Here is a 7,138-nt window from a genome sequence, read left to right on the forward strand (position 1 = left end):
GGATGCAGGGGCGGGGGACGGATGGGAAAACCCCACCCCCACACCATGCGGGGCGGGGTGCCGGGAGGGGGCTACCCCGCACCGTACAGTGTGGGTAGCACCCCTAAATAAAGATAGGAGGAAAAAATCAGTATCCAAATCAAAAAAATAGGTGCATCATGAGACCCACCAAAAGTAGTCTTGATTGCGCAAGTGTTGCATAATTATTTTCAAAAAAGTGAATAAATACGAGATCCATATTAAAAAAAATTAATTTTTTAACAGTGAATTTCACTATTTTTCAAAACGATTATACGATAGTTACGCATTCTACGACTGTACATAACATTACTCTTAACCAAATTGATCAATCTGTGATAATTCAATATTTTCAATTTTATCAAATTTTGAAGAGATACTGAGGATGGCAATAGGTTTTATAATTTAGGACATCGTGAAAAACGTATTCCAACGATTGAAGTTCGCTGCTAAACATGCCTCTCTCTAGCATCATTTGACAATATTTTTGCGGCCAAATTTAAATAATAAAATTCGTTATTGAAAAGTGTACAATTTGGTTAAAAATTTAAATAGTAATACTCACATATTTTTTAAATATTAAAATTTAAAAATTATCTCATCTTATTTTATTATTTAAATATATATATTTTTTTATAAATTATATCATCTTATTTTAATTTATAAATTTTATTACCATTTAAAATATCAATTTTATAAAATTTGCATGGTTCATTCAAACGAGTTCGCTTTAGCGCCTAAGAGCATTGGCATTGGCTTCATCAAAAGCCAATGCATCTTTAAAATTTGATGAATATACAAGAAACTGCCCTGCATTGGATTCGGTAAAAGCAATTCGCTCAAGTTTTGAGCTACAGTGAATCGTTCACGTCCTTCATATTTGAAAGGCTATTGTATCACTTTCATCCTTATATTTTATTATAATTTTAATACATAGCCGGTTACTTTTCTCTCTCTCTCCTTTCCCTCCCCGCGTCTTCTCCCCCCCTTTCTCTCTTTCTCTCGTTTTCGTCCGAGCTCAGAAAATCGAAAGGGACTCTTCTCCTCCACGCAAAATCAAAGCAAATCCATGGTTTCTTTCCTCAAATCAGGTGCGATCTTCTTCTCCATTTTCTTCCCATGTTTTTTGCTCTCTCCCTTTCTCTATTTCTCTCTGTAACGATATTTCCTCACCGATTCTTCCCCTTGTCTTTTCTTCACGTAGAAAAGAGTGATTTACTGGGTTGCTTCCTTCAGCACTTGGCGCAACGTTCTGCTCCCTTCAGGTTCGTCTCATCTCCTAATTTCTGCAACCCTAGGTCTATCTTTCGTTTTTTCTTTTTGTTTGTTTGTTTGTTTTGTTTTGTTTTGAGGTGGAGCCGAGGGTGATTTTTGTGGTGGTGGGTCTGGGAGAGGATGGGTTGGGGATAATGGGGTCTTAGAGACTGTGGGGTCTATAAAGTATAACCCAAATAAAGTGAGCATCAACACTAAATAAAGTATAACCCAAATAAAGTGAGCATCAACACTAAATAAAGTATAATGTGAGCATCAACACTAAATAAAGTATAACCCAATACTATATTTTCAAAGTGATCATCTCTATCTTTTCTATTTCCTTTTCTTAGTGGTTGTATCTGTCTTCCATGCCTTCCTAATTGCGTTAATATCTTTCGTTTTTTCTTTTTGTTTGTTTGTTTGTTTTGTTTTGTTTTGAGGTGGAGCCGAGGGTGGTTTTTGTGGTGGTGGGTGGGAGAGGATGGGTTGGGGATAATGGGGTGTTAGAGACTGTGGGGTCTATAAAGTATAACCCAAATAAAGTGAGCATCAACACTAAATAAAGTATAACCCAAATAAAGTGAGCATCAACACTAAATAAAGTATAACCCAATACTATATTTTCAAAGTGATCATCTCTATCGTTTCTATTTCCTTTTCTTAGTGGTTGTATCTGTCTTCCATGCCTTCCTAATTGCGTTAATCTTGTTGCAATGAATAGCTTTGTATGTTTAATTTAGTTAGATTTTATTACTTAAATAAAATATATTCAGGGTATTTCAAATAAATATACTTACTTCCTTATATATAATAGTACCTTGTATTCAGGGTATTTTTTATGTCATGCAGCTGAATTTGTGAAGGTTTATTGGCTCCAAATGCTGCAGCTGTATAGTTGCAGTCAATAGTATAGTTTGTAGGTTTTATTAGATCCATACGAGATGTATATTCCATATTGTGTACCAGTTTTAGAATCTGAATTTGTAGAGTTGTGTAGAGCTAAATCCAGCTTTTAAGAAACTGGTTTTATACGAGATGTGTAGCTTTTAATCCACTGAATTTGTATTTCTATTTAAGAAGATGTTGCAGCTGTATGTCTCATATTTATATCCAAAAAAAGCATATACTGCCTTGACTATAAATATATATACAGCAATATATAACTGAATGGAAATACAGTTTAATTGCAAAATATGAAAAAAAAATTATTATTAAAAATATAATATTATATTATTATTTTGATGAATCTAATGGCTAATCCAATGTGGGATTATGGATAGGAAGATTTTATGATTATGGAAAATATGTACTTTTCATCAAAATTTGAAGATGGCTTTGATGAAGCCAATGCCAATGCTCTAAGAAGCAAGAGGCATTTTTTTTTTTTTTTATTGGTCAAAAAGTAAAAGGCACTTAATAATTTGTTTGGTGGTAACTGTCAATCATATGATTTCAATTCAGTTTTATATATTCCGCTTTATTTTTTAAAATAATTACAGATCCGATCCATTAGCTGTAAAGCAGAAAGTGAGAAACGTTAAAAGTAATTTATAAAGAAAGGATAAAAAACTTTAGAAAGAAAATATGAAAAGGGCTTGGAGTATTCCGCTTTACTTTTTTTTTATAATCTACAGATCCATCCATTCGCTGTAAAGCTCTGACAAACAAACTACTTTGAAAAAACGATAATAATCATTTGTTTATTCATGTCTTTTATTAGGCTCCGTTTGTATAAAAGATTATTATTTTTACATGTTCTAAAAAATCGATGAAATAAAAAAATTTAATTTTTATCTAATAATTAAATAATCATTACAATTTTTTAAAACTCTCAAACAAAATATAAAAAAATAATACAATTTTTTTAAATAGTAAAACAAGAATATCATTAAAAATTATATTTTAATAATATTTTAATTTTATAATATTTTTATTCAATTTTTTATTTCTCATTTTCAAAACTCAGTAAAATATCTTAATTCAAATTATTTCATTATTATTTATAAACCATTTTACTATTATTTAAAATATTTTAAAATATTCTTAATATTCAATCGAGCCCTTAATTCTGGAGTGAATAATAATATATAATACAGACTTGTTAATATATAATGAAAAGTGTATTATTAATTAATCACTAATGCAATATAATATGAATATTATATATATATATATATATATATATATATATATATATATATATATTATGCAGATAGATCGTGTACTGCGCAATTAAGATCAGCTTAAAAATCAATTTCTCAAATAAACAACATAAGCTGTTATCAATTTCTGATAATTTATGAAGCATTTCCTTTGGTCGGATGGATGTAGGTAGCTATCTCGGCATTTTCTAATTTCTTTACTATTTTATTGTTTCTTTAATTATATTATTTTACTTATTAATTACGTTACTAACTTTTCCACAGTTTGGTCCATTATTATCATTCACCTAGTCATCAACTCTTACACTCTCCCTATTATTTAAATGAGCATTTAATGCATAAAAAACCATTCGATTTTCAATTTCCCGCAAGGTCCTTCATTGCAAGTTCCACATTCATCGTAGTTACACTACTACGTACAGAAAAACTAGGATTGTTTTTCCTTTTTCTTATCCTATAATAAATTTAGGGCTTTTTTTCACGCTATATATATATATATATATATATATATATATATATATATGAAATTTAGGTTTTGATAGTGAGTTGAGATAAAATAAGATGAGATGAGTTGATGTGAGAGTTAAAAATTTAATAAAATATTGTTAGAATATTATTTTTTATTATTATTATTTTAGAATTTGAAAATATAGAATTATTTATTGTATTTTATGTAAAAATTTGTATAAATTATAATCATGAGATAAAATGAGGTGGTTTGGGTGTTTTTAAAATCAAACAAGACAGTTTAATTTTAATTGTTTATGTATGAAAATGCCAATTTATAGATATAAATTATATATCATATATATATATATATATATATATATAAATTTGAAAATAAGAAAGTTCAATTCATGGAGATTAAAGTTCATTAATCTCCAATTGTATCGTTTAGTCACCTAATTAACTTTCTAATTTTTATTTGTTAAAGTTCATTAATACACCACTGAATTCAATTTTATGCGGCTGCCTCAGTACTATATAAAAGTAATTAGTCGTTTAGCTTAGTTTTAGTAAGAACGTGTATGGAGAAAGTAATTAATCTTCACCTATGATTTGAGAAGCCAATGACGTGGCAATGATGACAAGAGATCGGCTGCCAGAGTTATTTTATGATCCGTAGAGCAGATTATCTATATTATTTGAATTGTAAGGATTAATTTGTAAAACTCAAATTTGAAACTTTATTTTTCAAATCAAATTATGATATATATGTATTTTATTAAGTGTGTTCTATATATTAGAATAAAATATATCTTGCTATTAATAATTAATTGGAAACAAGCAAAACCCATAATAAAAAATAAGTTTTTATTTTTTAATCGTTTAGCTAAAATCTAGCTGTATAACTTTTAGATAAATCAATTTTTAAACTTTGAAGATATCATAATCTTTAAAAAAATCAAATGATTGTTATTTCTACTTCGGATGAGGAGTTTCACGGGAGAGGAAGGGAGTTTTCTTTTGATATGTTGTGCTGCAGAGCAGAAATTTATTATGAGGGAATCTGTTGTGTCAAAAAATTATTAGCTTCCGTTAAACCCACAATATAAGAATTTCCGTTCAAAAAATGAACTCATGTTTTATTTCACTAACAACGGGAATGAAAAGCTCCTTGCCCAATTGCTCAATACAAAACAAAGAATTAAACGTAATAATCGGTTTCACAAACTCTACATTGGAAAGCGATATTCCAGCTGCTGCATATATATTATGGATGATTTTCTTTCTTAGTTAGAATTCTCAACCTTGCTTGAGAGAAAACAACATATATATATATATATATATATATTATATAGAAGATTATAAAAGCAATATCAGATATTAATAATGAATCACCACCCAAGTATGCTAGCAGGCTTTTCATAAAAGAATTAAAGAAACAAAGTGTATTTCCATATCTAATTTCTAGACCACGAACTAACAATGAGAAGGATCGAGAAATGGTTTTTCAATCTCTTCGTTAAGATGAAGGCCATATACATGTTTATAGAAGCGAGCTACAATAATAGTTTCATCATCATTGATCATTAATTTTGATTTGGTAATATCTCTTTATCTTGCAGCTTGGCCTTATATTTAATTATGTTTTTATTGTAGTGTTTAAATAATGAGTAAAATAATTTAATTACTTTAATAAAAAAATAAAAATATGTAATATATAAAATAATAATAATAATAATAAAATTGTAGGAAAAAGCTCCCTCCCATAATTAACGGAGCTTTATATATTAGTGTTGGCTTTAGCGCTTAAAGAGCAAAAGGCACTTTTTTATTTTTTTGTCAAAAAAGCAAAAGACGCTTAATAATTTGTTTGGTGCGGGTTAATCGTATCATTTCAATTCAGCTTTATATAATCTACAGATCCGATTCATCGATTAGCTGTAAAGTTATGAGAAAGTGAGAAACGTTAAAAGTATTTTAGAAAGAAAAGATAAAAAGAGATCGGAGAAACGTAAAACATAACACTTTATAGCATTAGTATTGATTTATTTATATGCATCTTTAAAATTATAATTTTTAAAAATTAATTTTGTATATAAAGAAAATCCTCCACATTAAATTATATATTTTTAAACCAAATAATAATAAAATTTTATTTTTTTATTTTTTTCTTAAAATTATTATTTTTATATATTTTATAATCAACACAATGTGATCAAAAATACAAATTCCATATATCTAAATATTATCAATTTTATATATTAAAATGTCTACTTTTATCAATAAATATTAATATATACTAAAAAAAACACTTTATATCATCAACTTAATATAAACTTAATATATCAAAATCATATTAATACAAATTTCACAAAATTGATTTTAATAGGTAGGAGAGAGAAAAAATAGTAAAATAATATTTGAAAAGTGAATTGTGGTTCTTCAAACTTGAATAAATACTATTCAAAATTATGTAAAATTTTGAAGATACATAATCTAATATAGACTAATTTAAAAGGATATTATGTAAATATAAAGATGAATATGAAGACACATATGCCATTCACAATGCTCTTATATATTCACCTTTACTTTTTCATAAGAGTAGTGCTCCCAACCGGTTCGGCGTGAATTTTGTTTTCACACCGGCCAATCATAAATAGCCACATAGGCATTCTAATAAATTTCAAGTTATACCCGCATACAGGTAACCCAAAGGGCATGGCGTCTGTTTTCTCACAATATTTTTTGCCCTTGCGACCTTCCATCTCCACTGGCCAGCTTCATCATACAAGGAAGATTCACGAAATCTGAACCCTAGCTATTACTAATTTACTTGTCTTGGCACGAGGCAGAGCTTCTGAGGTTCCTACTTCGGTTTCTTCAGGCACAAAACATAATGTATTTTGTTGCAAGAACAGGGAAGAACAACATTAAAACCAAGAGCCCTGGTTAAAAAAATAAAAACTTGTTACTTATTCAACAGAATATTCTGAAAAATCGATTATTTTTAGCTAGGCTCCGTTTGTATAAAACATTATTATTTTTACATATTCTCAAAAATCGATTAAACATAAAGTTTTTAATTTTTTATCTAATAATTATTTAATCATTACAATCTTTTTAAATTATCAAATAAAACATAAAACAACAATACAAATTTTTCAAATTTTAAATTAAGGATATTATTAAAAAGTATATTCAAACAATATTATTTAATCAACAATTTGTATTATGAACTTAATACAAATTTT

This window comes from Carya illinoinensis, chromosome 8 (assembly GCF_018687715.1).
Source record: "Carya illinoinensis cultivar Pawnee chromosome 8, C.illinoinensisPawnee_v1, whole genome shotgun sequence".
Classification (NCBI taxonomy): domain Eukaryota; kingdom Viridiplantae; phylum Streptophyta; class Magnoliopsida; order Fagales; family Juglandaceae; genus Carya; species Carya illinoinensis.